At 50.2% G+C, this 12,661-nt stretch overlaps 1 long non-coding RNA gene across 1 annotated transcript in view; it reads right to left on the bottom strand.

Moving 5' to 3' along the window:
* Positions 1–10,216: 10,216 nt before the first annotated feature.
* The window catches only part of LOC109027885 (uncharacterized), a 153,192-nt gene continuing 150,747 nt past the window's right edge, over positions 10,217–12,661 (bottom strand). The window contains exon 4 of the long non-coding RNA XR_002006969.4: positions 10,217–12,169. This is a non-coding gene — a long non-coding RNA (uncharacterized lncRNA). The remainder of the gene's footprint in view (positions 12,170–12,661) is intronic.

A 12,661-nucleotide genomic window follows, 5' to 3' on the forward strand; every position in this document is an offset into this window, starting at 1 on the left:
GCAGTCTGTTGACTGCAGAGCACCCCTGTGTGAGTATGATCCACTGTCCCTACATGCCTGGGACTCTCCTCTGTCTACCTTCAGCCATCTGCGGCACATTGGTTCTAAGCAGTTCAGCTCAGTACTCACAATCCCAAGAATTTATAAATGCTGCCTGAGTCCCTGCACATGCCAGGAGCGCACATGGGTTAGTACACACTGTAGGTGCTCCGGGGCTTCTCTGTTGAGTTACCTCTCAGCCCGCTCATGACCTGTCACCAGAGGCAGTTCTAAAAATAAGCAATTATCACGTTCAGCTGGAAGCAGGAGAAAGCGATGGAGCCACTTGTCTTTTGCCAGCTCTGAATACCTGATCAAGGGGATCTCCCGCCCTCCTCTGAAAGGGCTGGCATACATTTTGGGGGAGTGGGGAATAGGAGGACATTTTCCCTTTGTAGAAAGTTAACTCCGTGTTGTGGTTGTTGTCCTACTGGCTGCAGCCAAGGAGCAAGGAGGCAGGAATGAAGGCAGGGCAGTGCTCCCGGCTGGGCCCAGGGAAAGGAGCAATGCTCCCTGGCTAGACCCAGGGAAAGGAGCAATGCTCCCTGGCTAGACCCAGGGAAAGGAGCAATGCTCCCTGGCTAGACCCAGGGAAAGGAGCACTGCTCCCTAGCTAGATCCAGGGACAGGAGTAGTGCTCCCAGCTAGATCCAGGGAAAGGCTGCTCCCCAGCTAGACCCAGGGAAAGGAGCACTGCTCCCTAGCTAGATCCAGGGACAGGAGTAGTGCTCCCAGCTAGATCCAGGGAAAGGCTGCTCCCCAGCTAGATCCAGGGAAAGGAGTAGTGCTCCCAGCTAGACCCAAGGACAAGAGTAGTGCTCCTGGCTAGACCTTGGGAGAGGAGCAGTGCTCCCACCTAGACCCAGGGACAGGAGTAGTGCTCCTCGCTGGACCCAGGGACAGGAGCAGTGCTCCCCAGCTAGACCCAGGGACAGGAGTAGTGCACCCCGGCTAGACCCCGGGACAAGAGTACTGCTCCCCAGCTAGAGGTGCACCCAAGCCCTTCCTTCGTTCTCCGGCCTCACAGGGCCGCTGCTGCAGCCTCCTGAAGAGGTGCTCTGAGCCCTGCACCCTGCCCTGTGCTCTGAACCCAGTGCTCACAGCTGATCCCCCTGGATGGAGCAAGCACACCTCTGCTTGGGCCACTGAGCAAGAACTCAACGCCATGCCAGGGCTCCCTCCTCCAGAACCCACCATGCCCCTGCGTGCACCCTACAGGAAAGGCGGCGGCCAGGAGGGACTGCAGCCCGGGTGCCTAGAGCACTCGGTGCCTCACTTTACACAGTCATTGCGGGGTGGGGTTTTCCTCAGAACACCTGCCATGCAGGGTGGGGAAGATTTAGGTGAATAGACTGAAAGCACCAAGAGTGGTACCCAGCACATAGGAGATGTTCAGTACTTGTTAACTCTCGTGATTTTGACGTAATGCAAAAGTCCATATGCATTGCAGTGTTCTGTTCAGTGTCATGCTCTTGAGAACAGCCATGCTGACCCTACATGCCACCTGGGTCACACCTCCCAGCGTTCAGGCAGCGCTCAGTGCATGCTGCTGGCTGCCAGCCCACCTGCAGCTATTCCAGGGCAGGACTGGAATTCCTCCAGGGATCCGCGTCCTAAGTGGGCAGGCCTGGCAGGAGCCAAGGTGCAGTTCAGCTGCCACGAGTAGGTGATTAAGAGATTCCTCATTGTATGATACACAAATACCTTCCCTGCAAAATTGCCAAGCTAAGAATGCAGTGTCTACTTCCACAGAATGCTGACTCTTGGTCAAATCAGTATCCCTGTTGGCTGAGCATCCAAGGATGTTCTCTTTAGGAAAACAGTGCCTCAGAAACTCACAGCTTACTGTGAAGAAATCTTTTCCTGTACCTATTACTAACCACCCAACTGAAACCTATTGCTATGTGAGTTTTAGAGCACTTTGTTATCTGGTCTTAATTTAAGTTCTGGTTGTATGTGCGTGCATGTGTGGGGGTGCATGTGTGTTATGTATTCCTCCATGCACACATGCATGCATGCACGAGCTCACACATGAAGTGAGACCTCCTCTCTGGATCTCCCATGTCATCAGCTCCACCAGGCTTTGCATTTACTTGCATGTCTTGCTGAGGAAGCCTCTAGATTAATGCACATGGTTTTCTACTCACCCTGTGACTATTCCAGTCACTTCATGGAGGGTTATGGGAAAATAGAGTTCATGGTAAAGGTGAGCTGGACAGTCCTGGGATCATGAGCAACAGATGTGCCTTCAGGCCTTTGATTACAGCCTCAGGCTGCAGGCTGCTCCTGCCCACTGGCTCCTGAAGGCTGACCTGCAAAAGCAGCCCTGTTCTCAGCTCTGACGGCAGCAGGTGCGGGAGGGCAGGTGCAGGTGAGCAGACCCAGGTGGGCAGGCACAGGTGAGCAGACCAGCTGGCTGATGCTGATGGCTGAGAGGGTAGAAAAGTAATTCCCTAGTCCCGTAGGCCACACAAACTGTATGTGGCCATACAAGTTGGTTCCTTATAAACAATCAAGAAAGAGTGCGGATATGAGACCACAGTAGCACTCACTGTACAAGTCCATCTAGTAGCACCTAGAATTGCTCTTTGATGGACAGCATCAAGCTGGATGAGCATGAGCAATAAGCAGGGAAAGTAAAGCAAATGGTCCTTTTGGCAGTTAGAAATAATGTGGCCAGCCATAATGAGGAAGAACACTGATGGGCCCTGCCAGAAGTAAGGCAGACCACCTTCCTCAGCATCCCTCTGCGGTGGTCCTGGAGGGCCGAGTGGGCTTGCCAGCTGGGAAGAGAGGAATGATCTACTTTGGAAGGCCTGTCAGTACATCGAATATTAAAAAGAGATTTATCCCCACTGTGCCCATCAAGTGGACGGAGGCCTCCCTCACCGCCTTTCACCCACAAGTGCACTGCCATACATGGGTCTCTGACTGGAAAGTTTGGGGGCAGCACGGGGAGGGCCCAGGACTTGCCAGACCACCCCCCGCTGTGTGTTCTCACGTCTGCATGCCATCGCCCCAGCATGGGTGCTGCACGGCGTGGCCCCTTCCTCCGTAATTTATGGCTTGCTGTGCACCTCATGCTGCCACTTAGGCCCTGAAGAAAACATTCCTCCCCCTAACACACATCCCCTTGTTTATTTCTGCCTCCCTCCTGGCTGTTTTTCTCCACATTGCCCCTGTTATGGGGCCCCAGCCACTCACACAGAGTTCTGGGCCTGCAGGGTTTGCTGGCTGAGAGGACATTAGTCTACGCCCTCCCCACTGAAGTGCACTGTCACCGCCTCCCTCCCTTTGCCAGCAGACATCCACTGACTAGACAATGGTCACTTAACTGCCTGTCACCTGTGCAGTGGACAGAGCATTCTCGTACCCTAGATGAAATGCACAGCCTGTGTGAAGAGGTCCAATGAAGCAGAAAATGAGATTTTTCACTCCTGTCACTGGAGAATACTTGGAGTATTTCAATCACTGCTATGGTCACAAAGTCAGTGGCACCTGCTCCACCACTACTAGCAAAACTTCCTCATTGTTCCAGTGCCAAGGAACAAATCACAGGGGCGAAGACTGCAGACCCTGGAGTCCAGCCTTGCGAGCCAGACGCAGCTCCCAGGGCAGAGGACGGGCCTCCTGCACCCACAGGGATGCCCCTCTTCTGCTCTCAGCCAGGCCCCTGCTGAGAGTTGTTTGCTGCCACTTACTTCTGAGTCAGCTTCTCCCTGGCTCTCTGAACAGGCTCATCTCTGCAGACATCTCTTAGAGCTTGAAAAAATTATATAAATCTTTCAAGATCCAGTAGCACACAACCTTTGGTTTTATAAAAAGCATACATGTTGGTTCTGATGAACGCTGGCCTTCTCATGTCAACAAATGCCTATTTCACCAAACGATGAGTTTCACCTCTCTTCTGAGATACGCACTAGTATAAACACAACATGACCCCATATATGTGAGATGGGTTTGCTTCTCGAAACACCATAATAAGGAAGGAAATTGACTGACAATAGACTGAATGAAGGCAAGCAAGCTCTCGCCCTGGCCTGCAGCCGGGAGGGAGAGGGGAAAAGGGCAGTGTTTCTCTCTCCTTTCATGGCCACAGGATTCTAGAAAATCAAATAGCAGGTCTGGGAGGGACAGCCTTGCTCCACAGAGTCTACTGAGAGATGGTGCAGTGGGGAGACAGAATCACAGCAGGGCAGGATGTGGAGCAGGCCAGGGCCTGCACCAGCGCCCAGGTATGCGGCTGACAGGCAGGGCGCTGGCCCGCGGCAGGTGCAGCACCGCCAGTGCCCGTGGCCCCAGGAAAAGAAAACCTGCAGGTGCCGTCAGGACATGTCCTGAGCCTCCGAAGCCACGCGCTTTTCTGAATAGCTGTCCTATGCTCATTGTCTGGCTGCAAGATGATGGTGTGCATTGTGGGGGGACAAGAGGGAGGGAGTGGTGTGTGGAGTCTCCTGCTCTGGTGGCTTTGATGACACACAGGGGCAGCTCCAGAGTGAGGGGCAGTGGGAGGAGACGGGGCAGGCAGTGGAGATCCCAGGGTGCTGGTATGGGCTGGCTGAGCCTGTGCCAGAGGAGGCAGGGTAGGGACCACTCTGCCAGTCCTGAGGCAGCCTCTCTTCCCCCAGGAGGGTGACACTCTCTCCTGATGTCTGGGAAAGTTAGACGGGGAGCTCTACACACCTTCAAATCCAGCCCTCGCTGCCTGCAACAGGCTTCAGTCCTTGGCCAGTATTTAATATTTCCCTCCATTATTTTGTGAAAAAAGGAAGACATGTTAAGCTCGCAACACTTTAGAAGATAAATGTGACATTAACAGTGCCATCACCACAGTTTGCTAGGGCAAGCCATGTCAGTGCGGTCTCAGGGAGGACCAGGTCTCACCTGTGCCCACAGAGGGGACTGCACATGGCTGGCCACAGTCATGCACCCTGATATCATGCCCTGCTGAATTTTTTTCTGTTTATGTTTCTCTTTTTTTCCCCTTCTATAGAACGTAAATCCATGAAAACATGGCCCTGGTCAGTCCTCTTCTGTGCTGTCTACCCATATGGTAGTGGGCACTCAGTCAATATTTGCTGAATGAGTGAAGGATTGAACCCCATGGCACAGCATTAGTGGAAAACTTATTTTGACCTGAATGTCAACGGAGTGTGTGTGCTCAAGGCAATGTTGTTTTTCAAGAAAGCAGATGTGACGCCATTGTATACCCAACAAATACAAATTGCGGGGCTTGGTAACTCTCCACGGCCTACAGCTCTGACAGCCTCTGATGTGCTGTGTGAAACCAAGAGCAGAAATGGATGTCTCCATTCTACTCATCCATGCATGGCTGCAGTAGCAGCCAGTTCATTTTGGTCCTGTTTCATTTGGTATTAAAAATGCCCCTGTAGGCTGGATGTGCTGGCTCACACCTGTGATGCCAGTACTTTGGGAAGCCGAGGCTGGAGGATTGCTTGAGACCAGGAGTTCGAGACCAGCCTGGGCAACATGGTGAAACCCTGTCTCACAAAAAAATGCAAAAATTAGCCGGGCACGGTGGCACTTGCCTATAATCCCAGCTACCCGGGAGGCTGAGGTGGGAGGATCACTGAACCTAGGAGGTCGTGGCTGCAGTAAGCCGAGGCCATAACGCTGCACTCCAGGCTGGGTGATAAAGCAAGACCTTTGGAGAACAAAAGGGGGTTAACTGCAGACACTCGCACACCTGGCAAAGTTACTGGAATAAGCATGTCTTTGCCTGGAGAACAGCAAGGGCTGATTCAATGCCTTTATTTGAAATCTGCATGTGGAATTTTATTACTTGGAATATAGCCTCAAAAAAATGGAAGTAAAGTAAGCAGACTAAACTGAAGTGTATAATAAGTTTGGTTTGATTTAAATAGATTATTACATTGATAAGGTTAGAACAAGCTATGACAATGCATTAAGAAATAAACATCATTGTGAAACTTAAAAATTAAGCTATGAGATATTCTATGATTCCTAAGATGAGCCCCTGCAGGTATAGGTAACTGAAGGATTTCACTAGGGTGATGATTCTATTCATCTTCAGCCTCCTGGTAAAGTTACAACGATGAGGGGTTTGAAACCTATAGGTTTTTAGCACTCGGCTAACCACAAAACCATAACTTTCAAAGGAGGTAAATGTGCAGGTCAACAGAATAGGAATTTATATGGTAAACGTTACACTGACTGAGAAACTCTCTCCCTTCCTCAGCAGACACTGTTATTCTTAGACAGGATAGGTTCTGAGCCAGTCAGGAGGTTAGGAGAGTGTGTTAGGGCAACTTGGTGCTTCTGAAAGGCTGTTGAGGTTTTTGGCACACACTACAACTCTCTGAAGGACAATGGATTTCTGGAGAACCTTTGAGTCACCTTTGCCATGATGCTGCAACCCTAGGCCTGTCCACACTCCCACACCTCTGTGTCTCTTGCAGGAATGGACTTCCTTCCCTTTTTCTCCCTTCTGCCTGGAAAATTTCTGCTCTCCCTCCCCGGTGAAGCCCTTCCAGCCTCTGCCAAGAAGTCTGGCCACCCTGAGTGTGTTGTCCAGGCATCTCTTACAGCCTGGGAGGGCATCACGCTTATTATCAACTTTGATGTCATGAGGCCTGGGACTCACATTCTCCACAGTGCTCTTGTCTGGTGTATAATAAACCCGCATTAAACTGATGACAAATGAAGAGCATGCTCAGCTCAAACTCGTGATGCTAGAATCTCAGAAATTTCCCCATACATCCCCAGAATTCAGCTCTTCCTTTGCAAATGACAAATGTCCTGTAGCAAACCATCTGTGGGAGCCTTACAGTGCCAGGGCCTCTCAGCAAGCATGCACCCCATGGACCTGGCCGCCTTTGGAACGTGTTCCCCTCCACAATCTGCATCTTCATTATTTTAAACCTTGAACACCATCTCCTCAATTTCTTCCTCTCAAACTGCACTTTGTCTTCCATGTCATAATCGCCCCCACTACCTACTTCAGTCTTGACATTTTCTCCCAGTTTTCCAGCCTGCACTGGCCTCTTTCCCTCCTCCCTTTTGGGCATTCCTCGCACCTTTTCTCCATCTGAGTGACTCCCTCTCATGCACCAGACATGTTCCTGGCGTTGTCTTTTCCCAGAAACTCTCTCTGGTGGCTCTTGGCGAGCTGTGTTCCCTTAGAAGGGTTAGCACACTCCCCTGTTACCCTATTGTTGTACTTGGCCCTGTAAAACACAATTTCCTGTTAGTGTATCTTTACACTCTACAAAATATAAACTCCTCAAGGGACAAAATAGATCTCATTTACCTGCAATTTCCATGTCAATACATGATAGTTAAGCTCCCACCCTGTGTGAAGATTCTACAAGCCGCCTGGGGCGGGTCTGTAGAGCAGAGGGCTTTGCAGAGGCTAAAGAGCTCTCTGGATCCTTGGAAAGTTAGAGCACTCCAGGAAGATTGCTAAGTAAAGAAAACCAAACCCATGTTTCCTTCTCTACAGGCTTGAAATTCAAATGGGAGAACCCAACACATCTCCATTCAGAAGTTGGTGTGAAGAATTTACCCACATTTCCCCTTTCGCCCACAATGCAATCACTGCTCCTTAAAGACTGTGTCAGATTAATCTTGGGTTTGCTTACAAGTGACAGCCTGCAGGATTCTCACCCATCCATTGTGAGAGGTGTGCCACCCAGGAAAGCAATGGGTGGCTGGGTGTCTTAGGGCAAATTCCAAATTTGATTCCCATCTGAGCTCTCAATGAATGATGCTACAAGTCCATCCTTCCTTTGTCGACTAAGAGTGTATCCCTCTTTGAAGGTGTACATCAACTTCCACTTTTCCATGACACATCCCCAACCCTAGATTCATGAATAAAAAAACAGAACTTGAAAATAAGAGAAGGATGAAGGAAGTCCCTGCTCCAAATCCAGAGCCATCTTTGTCTTTATCACCAATTTGGCACAACTTTTTCAGATAAGGGACTTGAGAGATTTGTATTCACCACTGCCCTCACACATGTTCATATTGCAACATTGACTAGCACAGTATCTTGTTTGGTATAGGTGTTCCAAAAATATTGATTAATTGGCTAATGAAAAGAACACACTGATCACTGAGAGAAAGGAAACATCTCCCAGGAAGTTGAAGGCCAGAGTTTCTAGTAAACATGACCATCAGTCTTTAGGGTTATCCTGGCCACCATGAAAATGAAGCCTAGTTTCCAAAAGCTGTCAGTGGAAGGGCCACATGCTGAGTCCCAGGACTGGTGACTGGTTAAATAGTATCCGTGCCCTAACCTGAGTAACGGTAAGATTTTTATTATTTGTGTGGCATTTTTATACTTTGCAAATCACTTTTATATCCATGACTTCGTTTGATGTTTACAACCATCCTGGAAGTTGACGGGGCAGATGCGGTGATTATCAGATGAATAAACTGAGGCACAGAGAGGTCAGGAGACTTCAGCCCCAACATCTGCCTAAGGGAAATGAATGTGGGCAAGATGCAGCGCTGGGCCCAAGAGACAACAGCCTATGGGACCAAAAGGTAGCATGCAGAAGGCCAAAGCAGAGGTCTGCCATGAGTGCTCAGGAAGCACAGAGGAGACAGAAAGACAGACCACCCTGATGCCCACACTGCACCCAGGGGGCAGGCTCCTTGGGACCTGAGCGAGAGACTCAGATCCTCCCGACTCTGCAGCTTCTGGAGGGATGAAAGGGGCTCTGAATGTGTGAGCTACAGTAATTATGTTTGCTTTAATGGAGCAATGCCGGCTTTTGTTGTGCTATGGTGCAAAGGCCTAATTATTCAAACGCAGCCATTAGTTCCCACACAGCAGAGATGACGGCAGATGTTATAAAGATAACATCTCTTGGCCCTTTGCCTGCCAGCCCCAACCACAGGGACACTTCAGACGCGACAGCAGCTCCTGCCAGGAGCACCCAGCACATGTCCCAGGGCATCAGAGCCCAGAGTTGACCTGAGACATCCAGAGGGAAGAGGGGGCATGTGAGCCCCGCCTCCAGGGCCCCCAGGTGAGGGAGGTACAGGTGGGCCTGCTAGGAGCGGAGTGACCCCGGCTGCCCGGAGCCCTCTGTGTCCAGCTAGCTGTCTTCACACAGACAAGCAGCTCCCATCAGGGCACAGACACCATGTCAGGAACCCATTTCAAACATACAAGGCTGAAAGGAAATCATTCATCTCACCACAGGACGAGATGTACCCAGAAACCCGTCCAACTTCTTGCCGCCACAACCAGGAAAAAAAAAGTGACGAGCTGAATTTGTAGGGTATACGATTGCTCAAACGGGCATTCAGGAGCAGGCACTGGCCTGCCTGCATTTTTCCTATCCCAGCCCTTCTATGAGTAACTATTAGGAAAACACAAAGGGCTTTAAAAAGTTCAAAGAATTTATCTAAAATGTGGCTGCATCATTATCACCACGAAACTGCTTAATATTTAGACTTCTGTAAACTAAAACCAAAAAGAAAATTTTTTTTAAGTTGAGAGGAGAGCAGGGATTATTTTTCCTTTGCACCAGCGCAGCAGAGATTTCCTGGAAGTTGGATCCCTCGGGCTTTGTTCTCTTTCCACGGCATGCACACACACACCTGCCTCTCTCCCATGCAACCTGCCTGGAAACTGGATACCTGGAGAGAAGAGACAGGGCTCTCAGGAAATATTTCACTTGACCAAAACTTCTGCCACCCTGTTCTTTAATCACATTTTCCTCTGGCTGCTTTTCACACATCCACCCAAGGTAGAAGGAATATCTCCCATAAAAATTGTAGTGTGAAGAGTTCTCCACTTTACAAAAGAAAAAAGTGGGAGGAAATCTGCCGTAATAATGAGGGAAGCCATACTCTGTTCGTTAGCAGGGACTTTCTTTGAACAATGCCCCAACCTGCTGTCCAAGGAAGACTTGCGTGGGAGCGACAGGAATGGGGAGGTGAAGGCTGCCCAGGTTCTAAGGACTCCCCTCCATGCAGCCTGGCAACAAATCCTCCTGGGCAAGGCATTTCCGGCTCAGTGTGTTGCTTTTTTTCCATGTGGAGTTGCAGAAGAAAACCTGGGAAAGGATTAAGTCAAGCATTTGCTTCCCAACTGAAGAAGAGGAACACGGACCTCAGAAAGACTGCAGAAGTTGAGAGCTCTGGAAGTGCGTCAATTTTTAAAACCATACACACACAGTTTAAAAGGAAGTTTTTTTTTTAATAACAGTTAAAATGTTAACAATGAGAAACAGCAGTGCGGACACAGGCATGGCTAGCTTTGTGGCTGAAACAGAGGAAGGTGGGTCATGGGCTGTTATGAAGAATGGAAAGAATTGCACAGGTCTGGAAAAGATCTGGAAATGACACTCCCATCCATATTTTAATGCCAAAGCAAGAGAACATCAAGAAATCACCAAATGCCATCCTGGGAGGTCAGAAGCAGGGGAGACAGGGGACATCTCATAAATCAAAGGCTAGTCCTGGAGACAGGAAAACAGGGCCAGTAGCTCCTGGGCCTTGCAGCTCGCTGGTGGGTGCAGGACTGAAAAGAATGGGGGTACGAGTTGTGCTAGAATCCTGGTTTTTCAGAGAAAACTGGGGCTGAGGAGCAGGTCTAGATTCAGCACACAGGCGTTCAGACCCAGGGCTCGCTGCAGTATCTTCACTCAACTTCTGCACAGAACAGCTCCCGGAAGCGGTGTCTACAGGTGCAGGTGAAGATGGAAGACGGACTAATTGAACTGAAGGAGGCTCTGAGCAAAACAGTCATCCCCTCCTCCAACCAACCACTGCCTTTCCTCCCATCCAGCTCACACGCCTAAAAAGTCAGTCCGTGCTTGCTTTTCCTGGTGAGTTTCTTCTAAACGAATGTACTTGTCTCTTCTCTTTCTACGTGAAAAATACTAAGGCAAAACCAGGCACCTTTGGCTTCTGCATGCAACTCTGTAGCCATGGACGAGATTGAGCCACAGTATTTTTACAGCCTCCTTGACAACAGACAGAGGAAGGCACTGCCCCACCCAGCAGAGTCCACCAGGGCTTGGTGTGTAGACCCCCATCCCCACTATTCCTGCAGGCTAGAGTGCTCAGCCTCTGAGCGGCAAGACCCAGGCAGTCATGCAGCCATCTATTCAGACCCAAGGCCAAACCCACACTCCTGTGAGGGCCACGGGATTCCCTTGGCAGAAGGAAACATTTTCCATTGTCAGTATTCACAGGGAGAGGCCTGTCTTGGGGTAGGTCGAAGTGGGGGAACATGCCCTCCGCTGTGGGCCTAAGTGCCAGGCCTGAGGTATCCTGGGGTTGGGGGAGGCAGTGGCCTGAAGAGAGACAGGGATCAGGGTCAATCCTGGGGGCCCTGGCTGCTCTCCGATGGCATGTTTGGGGTTCTTGGCCTGTCTTTGTGCGTGAACCATGTTGGCTCCTATGAAACCTACAAACTTCCTTCTCAGGATAATGCCGTTAAGTACACAAAACTAAATAGGATTAAATAAAAATATTAAAATAGGCCTTATCCATGTACTCCCTGATTAAGAACTCACTTGAGAACTCAAGTGACCTAGATTTTGGCATAAACTGTAAATGGGGAGCAGCCACGGTGAGCTCTGGTTCTGCAGTTGCAGGCTGTGCTGGGCCACGCAGGCTGCTGCTGTGATGAAGGATACCTGGCCCCTGCAGAGCACACAGTGCAAACCTCCCAGGGTCTCTTGGCGCTGGCTGGAGCCACTTCCATTTTGTTTTATACTCAAATGTCCAAGGATTGGCTAAGAAGTTAACTAAAGTGTCATTTCTAAGTACAAAGACATTTCTGTAGAAGCATATGCTTTATAAATTGTATTGAGTAGATTCACTTATATAGGACATCAACACATTATTTTCTATTTTATACTACTTTTCTTATGAAGTACTCAAATCATAAATAAACTCGAGGATGTTCTCTTAGAGACAGATAAACATAGGGTACCGAGGACTCGGTTTGCATTTTGCTTTCCATCTTCGTAGTGACTTTTCAGTGGCTGAGCTCACTGCAAGCTTTTCACAGAGCCTGAGAGCCATGTGCACTCTGGGCCCTGGTGCTCCGCAGGAGCGACGTTTAGCAGGTTGCAGCATCAGCTCACCTGCTGCTGCAGAGCTCTGCGTCTCCAACAGGCACCTGCACACACACAGGAGTTGTCATTACCCTTAGTGCTATGCACACAGGCGAGTCTGGGCCTGTTGCGAGTCGCCTCCGGTAATCACAGACCCAGACACATGGTGCGGTGGAGAAGCTGGGGAGACAAGCAGCACCCACACCCTGTGCCTCCCGACCTCCATCAGGACCCCATGTCCCCACCACTCCCCACCCCACCCACCCTGCCTGGGCCTGAGTCACAGCCCAGAGTCCGCATGCCAGGTCCAGCACCTACTCCTCTCACTCTGTGGACTTCCGGCCACTCTGCCAGCCACGCTCTCACACAGACATTCCAAGACAAGGGAAAGGGGCTGTGGGGAAGCCTCTGACCTAACATGAAAGCCCCCCCATGGCTTCCAGCCACAGGGAGGGGAGGGCGTGGGGGATGCTGAGATTTCCTCCAATGACCTCTCTGCAGCAGCTCCTTCAAAGGAGCCCTTCTTTTCCAGTTGAAGGCAATGCTTTTTCACTTTT

Source organism: Gorilla gorilla, chromosome 7 (assembly GCF_029281585.2).
Source record: "Gorilla gorilla gorilla isolate KB3781 chromosome 7, NHGRI_mGorGor1-v2.1_pri, whole genome shotgun sequence".
NCBI lineage: Eukaryota > Metazoa > Chordata > Mammalia > Primates > Hominidae > Gorilla > Gorilla gorilla.